The 13509-nt window shown below is 35.9% G+C and overlaps 1 pseudogene; it reads right to left on the bottom strand.

The window, feature by feature from the left end:
* Positions 1-10242: 10242 nt before the first annotated feature.
* On the bottom strand, positions 10243-11681 carry LOC117706050 (PRAME family member 8 pseudogene; annotated as a pseudogene).
* Between the last annotated feature and the right edge of the window lie 1828 nt (positions 11682-13509).

The following is a 13509-nucleotide window of genomic DNA, read 5'->3' as shown; positions in this document are numbered from 1 at the left end:
TAGTAGATGAGGCCATAAATTTCTCCTGTAGTAGCTAGATGGAAAGGGGCTAAAAGGGCAGAGAAGAGCTCTTAAATTTCTGTGCTAGGGAGAATTCAACCCAAAGGGTTCTGGCCTGGTTCTTCTGGAAGAGAAAACTAATAGATGATGATCTTACAGTTTATGGCTGAGAGCAGAGAAACGGAATAGACTCTAATCATCAACTGTTATTCTTTTAACATTCTTATATGAAATGTCACTATATAAAAGGAATGCTGTTTCTGTAGGCAAAATCTACAGCAAATTTTAATTGTGCTGCTATTCTGAGCTTTCATCTGGCAACATGTTTTAATGAATTCTAGGCTAAGGAGTTCCTTTTTCTTCCCACATTCCTGTATTATTTCCTACCTTTCCTCCTTCTACAATGGCCTTGAAAAGAAATTATAATGTTTAGTTTCCACAGATATGTAGATAGATAGATAGATAGATCACAAAATGGATTTCAGGTGACAATATACATCCTGGCATCTATAGTTTATATGAAGACAAATCAATGGTAGTAAACTTTCTCTGCCAGTTCATGAAAATGCATAAGTCTGTATGGTCGTATTTCATTAGATTTACCATAGCTTAGTATTCAGTTATCGTTTTCTGAAATTGGTTATCAGTAATAGAACACTTTTCAAAGAGAGCTAGTAAGTTACTGAACAAGTTGAAGCCTCTGAATTTTGTGTGTTATCAATAACAAAATAAAAATTATAAAGATATGCAGAGCAGAGATAGTAACATCTGGAATAGCCTGTAACACTCACTGGTGTCAATGATGGTTTTCTTTTGTATATTTTATTCAAAAGTAAAAAGTGAATGAACAATTCTTCTTTCTACAACCATGTGAATTTAAACTACATTTTGTCCTTAAACAACTGAAATTTGGTTTAAAACAGTTGTAAAAACTAAGGCAATTGAAACTGTGGTTATCACAGTGCAAAAAGATAGTCAAGAAGATTAACACTGACATGAGCAACAAGAGACTCTCTCTGGAGTAGGGTTGAAACCATTTATTAACAGGTAGAACAAGTTTCTGACAAAATATTCTAAAATTGAAAAGAAAATAAAGAGAACAACAACAAGACAATAGTCCTATGACCTGAGTTTACATTGCCTTACCTTGTATATGGCTTTTTACCATTTGTAGACATTTTTTTTTTTTTTTTTGGAAAGCCAGAAATAAGAATGTTAGCTTTATTACAGTGAAGATATTCTAACTCCTGTAATCTAGATTTTTACCTCATCAATTGTCATCCTGACAGGTATACATTAAGAAATAATTCTCTCATCTTTTTAAAATTCCTTTGCAATCCTTCAGCTGGTAAGTTAGAAATTCTCACAACTCTATGTGTGACTTTGAAAGACAATGAATGTGACCTTCATATAATCTCATACATGTACCTGGGAATGTTCTACTTTCCTTTCAAGAGTCTATCCCATAGTGCTAGTTTTAAATCAGCTTAAAATGTAATAAACTCTAACATTGCTTCATACTAGTTCACCATGAAATTGTTTTCTGTGGTAAAGTCTAAGTTTGATTTCATGTAAGTCTAGGTCACTGGAAATTTATGGAGTTCTTCAAGCTCCTGATAGTTACAGCAGACAGCTGTTCCTTTCCTGCTGCTATTGACAGAAGCTTGTGTTTTGTCAGAAATGTAAAGCAAATTTTTCTTTGTCAAACCATACATGCATAAATATATAAAGACTTTGTTTGAAAACACATTCCTAAATATATTCCAAAACACTCTTGGTCGGGAAGCATGCATACACACATATAACACAGAGGGTTAGTGTGAGCTCACATGCACAGACACACACATGCACAAACACAAATTCATATGCACAGGCTTACACACACATTTGTGTATGTGTGTTTGTTTTTAATTCTCACACTGAGAATAGGTGTTAGGCCTAAGGCTAAAAGTTAGGATTCCTAGTTTAAGTTGGCTAGAATTTTTATAAGCTTTATAACCACCTCAGAGACAAATCTCTGAATATTTCTATGAGAAATTATCTACATTAAGCTGCTTGTATTCAAATCCACCCTAATTTCTATGCTTAATGAGAAGGAGAAGCAGGAGTTAAGCAACAGTGTTCATGATTTTTGATTTTTTTTCCTAGCCACATTGAAGTTTCTAAACCATGAACATTCCAATCTGGACTGCCTCTACCTTAGCAAGTCAGCAAAGTAAATTGGTATGGAAGATAGTTTTTTTCAAGACCAGGATTAGAAAAAATGGGCTAGAGGTTATTCACCTTAGAAAAGATTTTGAAAGAGGCCGTGGGTCAGGTATGGTAGGTTCCTCTGCTTAGACAAATTCTATCCCATCTCACTAGATTTCTACAGAATATAGAAGGCTGAGTCTTGACTCATAGATTATTTTTGAAAAGTAGTTTAGACTTGATCTCATGTTTCTCTATATCATGACTGAAAAATGGTGCCAGGCAATGGAACAAGGGAGAATCACAAATAAGTCAGGCTAGCATTAATAGAAGGGGCTGATACTTCTTATAAGTTAGGCATAAGGCTAAAAGTTAGAATTCGTAGTTTAAGTTTAAGTTGACTAGAATTTTTATAAGCTATATAACTACCTCAGAGACAAATCTCTGAGTATGTCTGTGAGAAAATATCTACATTAAGCTGCTTGTATTCAAATCCATCCTAATTGCTTTGTTTAATGAGAAGGAGAAGCAGGAGTTAAACAACAGTGTTCAAGTCTCCCTACTTCCCACTAGGGATGCCATATGAACAGTCATATTTCCTGCTGCTCCTTTGCCCCACTGCCATGCTAGACTCTACTTCAGGGGGTTATTAACCAAATGAAATCAATGCTGAAATTGGATTTGTTAGGTATCTTGTTATTTTGAGTAACCAAGTGTAGGCTAACAAGTTTTATATTTACTTTGTATATCAAAACACACCAAAGAGAAGGATGTATTTTCTGGGAAAACTAGGTCTGCTTTTTATAAATGGATATTTATTCTTTTGTTATTTATTAACCTGCTTTTACTCTACAAGTACTTTATGTCTTATTCAGCTACTATGAATTATTTTCAAAGCATGTGTCACCACGGGAAGTTAATAAAATTAATAATAAAAAGTATAGTATTAATTAAGCACAAGAACACCTCAGATTTTGTGGAACAGATGTGTTTACTCAAGAGGCAATAAACAAAGAAAGGTATAGATACTCATGTTGGTGATCAGTAATCCTTTCATCATTGATGTTTTCTTTGAATTCACAATGCTAACACGATAACTGCATCCTGGGATTCATTATTGAATGTTAAGTGCTGTATTTGTGATGATGAAAAATTTAGAAGAGCCCAGATCAAAACAAACAAAGCACATAAGAAAATAGGAGGACATTATGTACACAAAGTAGAGCTTAGGTATATTCTATGTTGAATTTCATTATCAAAATATATTCCTATTATATTTTTCATAGTAAGGAATAACCTAGATCCTTATTCTTGCTAGGCAAGCACAAAATATACAGGCTACATTTCATTTTTCTTTTTTGTTTAGTAAAAAGCACAAAGTTGACCAAGCTATTCTTGGACACATTTTTTTTTTACTTCAGGAATGCCTTCCACATCAATACTCCTGTCATAATTCCCCGAGTACATAGAATTATAGGCCTAGACCAACAAAACTCATTCATAGTAAATGTCAGTGTGTGTGTGTGTGTGTGTGTGTGTGTGTGTGTGTGTGTGTGTGTGTGTGTGTGTGTGTGTTTTGGGTACCTGTATGTTTGTGCATGTGTGTCTGTATGTGTCTGCATGTGTTTACATGTTAAACAATGAATATGTAAGTACACATTCTGACATGCTCTAGTATAATTCTAATTTAACTTACTCAGATTCATGTCTGCATTCTAGTTGCTTTCTGAGACATATTTGCAACTTTTCTGTATCTATTGATCAATTGTCAACTTAGAATCATTTATTTTATACATAACAGAAAACATTACTAGACTACAGCAAACAAAACCTTGTCTCTGTGTTGTTTTTCATTGCCAATGTCAAGTAGCCGGAGCTTCACATTCTCACTTTTCGAGCTTGAAGTTGTTCGTGCAACTGTGACTTCTCTGCTGCACTTGACTGCTCCTGGATGTTGAGAGCCCAAACAAATTCTTCTTCCTGTGTTTCTGTCAGATATTCAGTCACAGAAGAAGAAAAATAAACTAATATAAAAAAGTTAGTCCTGAGATGTGGGGTCATTGTTGTGGCCATGTGGTAACTTCAATTTTGTCACACACTTGTGGAAAAAAATGCAGAAGAGTTTGAAGCAATTTAACTTAGAAACAATTCTAGTTAGGTAAAATTATGACTATCCTAAAGAAGTATTGTAACAGTTTGAGAATAGTTTTTCTTGATTTTCTGTGTTATTATAAATAATTGAAAACAGTAAATATTCAGATATTTTGCTTTTAATCCTTTCAAATATAAAAAATATATAGCAACATGAAATAAAAAACAATTAATTATGAATTTAGTAATGTTTTCCTGAAACTCTTCCTATCATTATATTTAGATTAAAAACTAGAAATGATGTTGAAAATTATACATTCTAAACCACTATTTTTGAGAATTTTGAATGAATTTTAATTAAAATGGAATTATGTCACTTTGTCATTTCTTTTTTCTCAATCTGGCTCCTACTATGCCTCCAAATCTCAAAGCGATAGCTTATTTTTATTATTTTATTATTGTTACATTCACATGCATGTATGCACAGATATGTAAATAAAAACTCCAGGGCATATTTTTATTATGATTACATGAGAGTTTTAACAATAAATTGGACTTCATTATTTGTAAGTTGAGAGTAAGAAATAATGTGTCTAAGAAAAAAATACGAGTTTTGATAAAGAACAAACAATAAAATCACAAGACAATGAATGAAAGAGAATACATTAGGGTTCTTGAATTTTGACGAACAAAGTAATACAAGAGAGAAACTGATAGTGATGCACAAGAAGAAAGGAACTCAGAAAACACAGATGACAAAATCCTAAAGAGAAGGGGAAAGGAAATCCCATTCTCAATTATCCTTGTAGGAAAAAGAAAATGCCTGTAAGTGAGCTACCAGCAAGGCTGAAAGAGAAACAATAATGTTTTTATTACCCTCTTTCAAACAGAATTTTAAAATATCTTAATACATCTTGCTAACTAAAGTTAACATGATTAATAATTTGAGTGACAGTGAAATTCATTAAAAATACATTCCTTATAAACTCCATAAAATTCTTGGAAATTAGTTTGTTTTTTTCACATTTAGAACTTCATAAGTTCCTTACATGTTGAATATACATGTCCTTGTCTGATTTAACAGGAGGAGATTTTTATTGGCCTATTCCTTACTTGCATTATACTAGAAAGTTTATAAAATGTTTTCCATTCACATTAGGACAGAAACATGATTCCATCTCTGCAATAAGAAATTACATTCAAACCAAGAGAAAATGGCTAAAGAGTTCCCTGATAATGTCACAAAGAATATTTAATTTTTAGGTAGGCTCTGTCTCTTTTTGTAAATATAGAAATTAAAAAACAAAACTTTCTTTAAATGTATTAAAGTAAGTGAAAAGAAGTATTGTATATAATAGAAAATGTCAAAATTCTAGAAATAAAAATTATGTACAAATTCATAGATATATTCCAATAAAAATCTCATCACTATTTTCATAGGATGTAGTGACTCCAATATTCATCTGGAGAAGAAAAGAAACATACAATATACCTGTATCAGGACCTCTTAATGTAATGATTTTAATCCACAAACAGGATATGCATGTATATGCAATTCATATGCACAAAGCTATTTATTATAATATGTAAAATGAGGTTAAAAATTAGCAAGAAAGGATGAAGTTTTTATTAATCTCACTAGTGAAAATAATATATATTTGCTTATTTTATTTATTTTTCTATTTTTTAATTAACATGTATTAGTTTTATACAGTAATGGATATTTTTCTTTTTTATTGGATATTTTATTTAGTTACATTTCAGTTGTTATCCCCTTTCTCCATCCCTGCTACAAGAAACCCCCTATCCTCTCTCCTTCTGCTTCTATGAGGGTGTGGCCCCACATACCCACCCTCCCATTAATGCCTCCCTGCCCTCGAATTCCTCAACACTGAGGCAGCCAGCCTTCAAGGGACCAAAGGCCTCCTCTCACACCAATAACTGACAAGGCCGTCCTACACTACATATACAGCTGAAATCATAGTTCCCTCCATGTGTGCTCCCCAGCTGGAGGTTTAGACCCTGGGAGCTCTGGTTGGTTAGTATTGTCCCTCACCCCAAGAGGCCACAAACCCCTTCAGCTCCTTCAGTCTTCTTTCTAATTCTTTCATTGGGGACCCTGTGATCAGTTCAATGGTTGGCTGCAAGCATCTACATCTGTATATGTCAGGCTCTGGCAAAGCCTCTCAGTAGAGAGTTATATCAGGCTCCTGTCAACATGAACTTTTGTATCCACAACAGTATCTGCATTTGGTGATTGCACATGGGATGGATCCCCAGGTGGGGCAGTTTCCAGACATCCCCTCCTTCAGACTCTGCTCCCCACTTTGTCATAATATTTGCTCAATGAATACTTTGTTACTCTTTGTAAGAAGGACCGAAGCACCAACACATTGGTCATCATTCTTCTGTAGCTTTATGTGGTTTGTGAGTTGTATCTTGGTTATTGCTTGTGAAATTTTGGGCTATTATCCCAGCAGTGACTGCATTTCATGTGTGTTCTTTTGTGATTGGGTTACCTCACTCAGGATGATATTTTCTAGTTCCATCCATTTGGCTAATAATTTCATGAATTCGTTGTTTTTAATAGCTGAGTAGTACCCCACTGTGTAAATGTACCACATTTTCTGTATCCATTCCTCTCTTGAAGGACATATGGGTTCTTTCCAGCTTCTGGCTATTATAAATAAGACTTCTATGAATATAGTGGAGCATGTGTCCTTGTTATATGTTGGAGGATCTTTTGGGTAAATTCCCTGTAGTGGTATAGCTGGGTTCTCAAGTTGTATTATGTCCAATTTTCTAAAGAACCATCAAACTGATTTCCAGAGTGGTTTTACCAGCTTGTACTACCACCTGCAATGGAGGAGTTTTCCTCTTTCTCCATATCCTGGCCAGCATCTGCTATCACCTGAGTTTTTGATCTTAGCCATTCTGGCTGATATGATATGGAATCTCAGGGTGGTTTTGATTTACGATTCCCCAAGGTCTAAGAATGTTGAACATTTCTTTAGGTGTTTCTCAATCATCCAAGTTTCCTCAGTTGAAAATTCTTTGTTTAGCCTTGTACCTTGTTTTATTTGCATTATTTGATTGTCTGGAATCTAATGTTTTGAGTTCTTTGTATATATTGAATATTAGCACTCTATTGGATGTAGGATTGGTTAAGATCTTTTCCCAAACTGTTAGTTGCTATTTTGTCCTATTGAGAGTATCCTTTGCCTTACAGAAGCTTTGCAATTTTATGAGGTACCATTTATCATTTCTTGATCTTAGAGCATAAGCCATGCCGTTCTGTTCAAGAACTTTTCCCCTGTGTCCATGTATTCAAGGCTCTTCTCCAATTTCTCTTTTATTCATTTCATGTATCAGGTTTTATGTGGAGGTCCATGATCCACCTGGATTTGTGCTTTCTACAAGTAGATAAGAGTGGATCTATTTGCATTCTTCTATATGCTGACCTCCAGGTGAACCAGCACCATTTGTTGTAAATGCTGTCTTTTTTCCACTGAATGGTTTTAGATCCTTTGTCAAAGATCAAGTGACCAGAGGTATGTGTGTTCATTTCTGAATCTTCTATTCTATTCCTTGATCTTCCTCTTGTCTCTGTACCAATACATGCAGTTTTTTTTTTTAAATCACTATTGCTTTGTAGTGCAGCCTGAGGTCAGAGATTATGATTCCCCCAAAACTTCTTTAATTGTAGAGAATAGTTTACACTGTCTTAAGTTTTTTGTTATTCCAAATGAATTTGAAAATTGCTTTTTCTAACTCTATGAAGAATTGATATGGAATTTTGATGGGGATGGCATTCAATCTGTAAATTGCTTCCAGCAAGATGGCCATTTTTACTCTATTAATCCTGCCAATCCATAAGCATGAGAGATCTTTCCACCTCCAGAGATCTTCAATTTTTTTTTTTAGAGACATGAAGTTCTTGTCATAAAGACCTGTCAGTTGCTTAGTTAGATTCACACCAAGGTATTTTATATTATTTGTGACTAATGTAAAGGGTGTCCTTTCTCTAATTTCTTTCTCAGCCTGTTTATCCTTTGAGAAGACAAAGGCTACTGATTTGTTTGCGTTGATTTTATGTCCAGGCACTTTGCTGAAGTTGATTATCAGGTTTAGGAGTTCTCTGGTGGAAGTTTTGGGGTCACTTAAGTATACTATCATATCATCTGCAAATAGTGAAATTTTGACTTTTTCCTTTCCCGTTTGTATCCTTTTGATTTCCTTCTGTTGTCTAATGGCTCTGGCTATAGGACTTTCAGTACTATATTGAATGGGTAGGGAAAAAGTCAGCAGCCTGTCTAGTCCTTGATTTTAGGGGGATTGCTTCATGTCTCTCTCCTGGTTTGCTATATATTGCTTTTACTCTTTTTAGGTATGGGCCTTGGATTGCTGATCTTTTCAAGACTTTTACCATGAAAAGTTGTTGAACTTTTTCAGATGCTTTCTCAGCATCTAGTGAGATGATCATGTGCTTTTCTCCTCTGAGTTTGTTTATATAGTGGGTTATGTTAATGGATTTCCATATGTTGTGCCAACCCTGCATTCTTGGGATAAGGCCTACTTTCTTTGTTGGGTCTTTGTGTGGTTTAGGTATGAGAATAATCTTGGCTTCGGAGAAAATTTGGGTAGTGTTCTTTCTCTTTCTCTATTGTGGAATAGTTTGAAGAGAATTGTTATTAGATCCTCTTTTGAAGGTCTGATAGAATTCTGCACTGAAACCATCTGGTCCTATTTCTATTCTGTTTGTTTGTTTTTGTTTTTTGTTGTTTTATTTTGTTTTTTTGTAGGGAGACTTTTAATGACTGCTGCTATTTCTTTTTTTTATAGAGTAACAAATTGTTTTATTGATAGTTTGCAAGAAAGGGTGTATAATGACTAGGCAGAGGCAAATGTTTTTCTTTTTTTTAAACTGAAGATTTACAGTACGATTTTTTGTAAAGTAAATGCTTTATATTATAGAGGGACCTGCATTTTATTGGACACCTTTCTATACACTATGGGTACTTCATAGAGTTTGGGAGTCTATAGGATAAGGCTTTAGAGACATGTGGCATAAAGACTGGATAGAGAGGTTCCTGGTAGTCATTTCATTAAGGCTTGACAAAAAGATCAAGAGTTCAAAGCTGGCCAGGCAGTGGTGTTGCATGCCTTTAATCCCAGCACTTGGGAGGCAGAGGCAGGCAGATTTCTGACTGTGAGGCCAGCCTGGTCTACAGAGTGAGTTCCAGGACAGCCAGGGCTACACAGATAAATCATGTTTTGAAAAAAAAAAAAAAAAAAAAACAGTTCAAAACCAGACTGGAAAGCCTGTTTACTTGGCCCTATATTGTCTTCTATCCTTTAGGCATCAAGGTGACTTGTGGTCTGAATGAACTGGATGATAATTGTCTGTGGTCCATTTAATTCTCCTTCATAGGAGGTGTATTTATGTTGCTCACTTTAGTTTAAATGTTTGTGCACATAACTGACCAGCCACACATGAGGGTTGTAAATGTAGCCCAGACAAAGGACAAGGGAAAGAAGTGTCAAGAAATCTTTTATTTATACATGTCAATTTCACATGGAACTTTGCCTCACCAGTGTCTTTCCATTCCTGGACTCATTCAGCCTTCCTGACCTGAACCAAGTAGTGAGGTTGGTAATAGTCAAAGACCTCAGAGAGAGAATATTCAAGTTTATAAGTACACAACAAAGCATCTAGTTAGTATAACTGGGTAGAAGCCACATATAAGTACCAAACACTTTCTGATTTCACAAGGACCCTGTTCCCACAGTCCATCAAATTGTTCCCCAGGTCAAGCCCAGCATCCAGGGTCCCAGTAACTGTACATCTGTTTGTTTCCTACCATATGAGAAGTGTCTGAAGTCACATTCACTGAGCACCCTGGATGACAGATGTGTCCCAAGCCTGTCATTTATTCACATCCAGAAGTCCTGTATCCATGCTTACTGCCAGCAAGAACAAAGCCTGCCCCCCTAGCTATAGACACAGTAATAACTACATTTGAGGCAGATCTGTAGCAAAAGAGATGTTCTTGGGCTGCCTTATGGCCCTCCGTGTATTCATGAGATCCTGACAAAGTTGGGCAAATCTTACCGTGGAGACATAACTCATAGCACTCCAGAGGGGCAGGGTATTGTTCCACATTTACCTTGCTCCAGCTGGCTGTGTGATGCAAAAGGTCCTTTAGGATGGGCATGGAGTAGTCATTGTTATAGAAATTAATCTTGTTGAGCTGAGAGCATTGTCTGAGGGCAGGTAGAAGAGCATTGAGGTGGAGGTCCTTCATCCTACACCACTGGAAATCCAGAGTCTCTAGAGTGTCTGCCACTTTCTCCAGGAGACCTCTCAAAGGCATAAGATCTAAAGTATATAAGGTCACTCCTCTTATTTCCAGATATTTTAACTGAAAAGAGGCTGTGACAGCAAGAAAAGGAATCCAAGTCTCTCTGTGAAATTAGGCAGTGAGTGATAGAGAGGGTCTCCAAGGGCATACTCAGGCACCCTAGGACCTCTTTCATCTGGTTTCTAAAAAAAATGGGTACGTTTCATGAAGAGATGCTGGAGACAGTTGAATTTGGAAAACTGAGAAGTAATCTGATTGAGACACTTGGCTTCTGTGGCTGGTGTTATATTTGTAATAGGGAAAGTGACCTTGCGGAGGGGTGTGAGCAAGACTTTGTTAATATTTTTCATCTGGCCAAAGTAGGGAGCAAAACATGCCAGCTGTAACAGAGTCCAATCGGTACTCAGTTATAATTCTGTGATGTGATCTTAATAAAAAAACATTCAAGATTTCTTCGATAACTTGGACTGGCTGAGACCAGATCCTCATCTTTGTACAGCGGAAATGTATGAAGCCCTTTCTCCTCTGGGCCCACTTCAACAAACATGCTTTTGCCACACTGAGATGTGAGGTGATGGACAGGTCAATGATGACCTTCAGATGTAGCCTCACAGCATATTTGGGACGGACTGTCACTACTTGCTTTTTATTCAAGTTCACTGGTGAACAGTCACTATTCTCTTCACCAGCCCATATGTTCCAGAAGGCATGGTGCACATTTCTCAGGTCGAGAACCTGAAGTTTTTTCTTCCTAGGGTGAAACTCTCTTGTCAGTCGCATGTCTACTCCATCTAGTACAGCCTGAAAAGTTTCCAGGTGAGGTGTCTTCAGCAATACCCCCACAGAAAGACAGTGGAAAGGCCAGACTGCCATCATTGCCTTCACCAGCTTGGTCTGTCTGCCAGAGAAGGCCTCCTTGAACAGTCTAGGGAAGAGTCTATGGGGCAGGTCCTCCAGAGAGGACATGGCCAAAGCCTCATCTTTCAGCAGAGTCTGAATTGCCAGCTTCTGGAGTGTGGGTGGGGTCTGAACACTCATCCTCTAATGTCTCTCTAGTCAGAAGGCTCAGTTCTGAACACTGCAGATAGGTCTCCAAGTCCCAGCCAAACCAGGCAGCTATCCAGACTCCAGGTCTCTGAGTGTCTGCTGCTATTTCTTTAGGGGTTATGGGACTGTTTAGATGTTTAGCTTATCCTGATTTAATTTAATTTAATTTAATTTAATTTAATTTAATTTTGGTACTTGGTTTCTGTAGAGAAAACTGTCCATTTCATCCAGATTTTCCAGTTTTGTTGAGTATAGTCTTTTGTAGTAGGATCTGATTTTTTTTAATTTCCTTGGTTTCTGTTGTTATGTCTCACTTTTCAGTTTTGATTTTATTAATTTGGATACTGTCTCTGTACCCTGTGATTAGTCTGGCTAAGAATTTATATGTCTTGTTGACATTCTCAATGAATCAATTACTGTTTGTTTGTTTTTTGATTCTTTGTATAGTTCTTTTTCTTTCTACTTGGTTGATTTCAGCCCTGAGTTTGATTACTTCCTGCCATCTACTCCTCATGGGTGTATTTGTTTCTTTTTGTTCTAGAGCTTTCAGGTATGCTGTTGAATTGCTAGAATATGCTTTCTCCAGTTTCTTTTTGTAGGCACTTAGAGCTTTGAGTTGTCATCATAACACTGCTTTCATTGTGTTACGTAAGTTTTGTTATAATGTGCCTCCATTTTTATTAAATTCTAAAAAGTCTTTAATTTCTTGGTTGATCAAGTTATCACTGTGTAGGGCATTGTTCAGTTTCTACATGGATGTGGGCTTTCCATTGTATTTGTTCTTATTGAAGACCAGTATTATTCCATCATGAACTAATAGGATGCATGGAATAATTTCAATCTTCCTGTAGCTGTCTTTCCAGGTCTGTTTTGTTAATAAGTATATGGTCCATTTTGGAGAAGGTACCATGAAGAGCTGAGAAGAAGGTGCATTATTTTGTCTTAGAATGAAATGTTCTATAGACACCTTTTAAATCTATTTGGTTCATAACTTCTTTTAGTTTCACTGTGTCTCTGTTTAGTTTCTGATTCCATGGTCTGTTCATTTCTGAGAGTGGGCTGTTCAAGAATCCCACTATTAGTGTATAAGGCTCAGTGTGTGCTTCAAACATTTATAAAGTTTGTTTTATGAATGTGGGTGCTCTTGTATTTGGAACATAGATATTCAGGATTGAGAGTTCATCTTTGTAGATTTTTCATTTGAGAAGTATGAAGTGTCCTTCCTTATCTTTTTGGATAACATTTGGATGAAAGTTGATTTTATTCAATATTAGAATGGCTACTCCAGATTTTTTCTTGGGAACATTTGCTGGAAAAATTGTTTTCCATCCTTTTACTCTGAGGTAGTGTCTGTTTTGTCACTGAGGTACATTTCCTGTATGAAGAAAAATGATGGGTCCTTTTTATGTATCTTGTCCATTAGTCTTCATCTTTTTATTGAGGAGTTGAGACCATTGATGCTACCAGATATTAAGGAAAAGTGATTGTTGCATCCTGGTTTTTTTCTTATCAGAGCTGGAAGTATGCTTGTGTGGCCTCTGGATTTGTTGGAAAAATATAACTTTCTTGGGTTTTTTTTGTTTGTTTGTTTGTTTTTTGATGTAGTTTTCCTCCTTATATTGGAGTTTTCAATCCATTATCCTTTGGAGGGCTGGATTTGTAGAAAGATATTGTACAAATTTATATATATTTTGCATTTTCTTTGTCAGTTGTATTAATGTTTTTTATGGCATCTTCTGCACCTGAGATTTTCTTTTCTACTTCTTGTATGCTGGTGGTGATGCTTGCCTCTATGATTCCTGATCTCTTTCCTAGGTTT

Source organism: Arvicanthis niloticus, chromosome 3 (genome assembly GCF_011762505.2).
Source record: "Arvicanthis niloticus isolate mArvNil1 chromosome 3, mArvNil1.pat.X, whole genome shotgun sequence".
Lineage (NCBI taxonomy): Eukaryota > Metazoa > Chordata > Mammalia > Rodentia > Muridae > Arvicanthis > Arvicanthis niloticus.
Note: the sequence above shows the minus strand (reverse complement) of the source record. Positions and strands in the feature narration are given on the sequence as shown.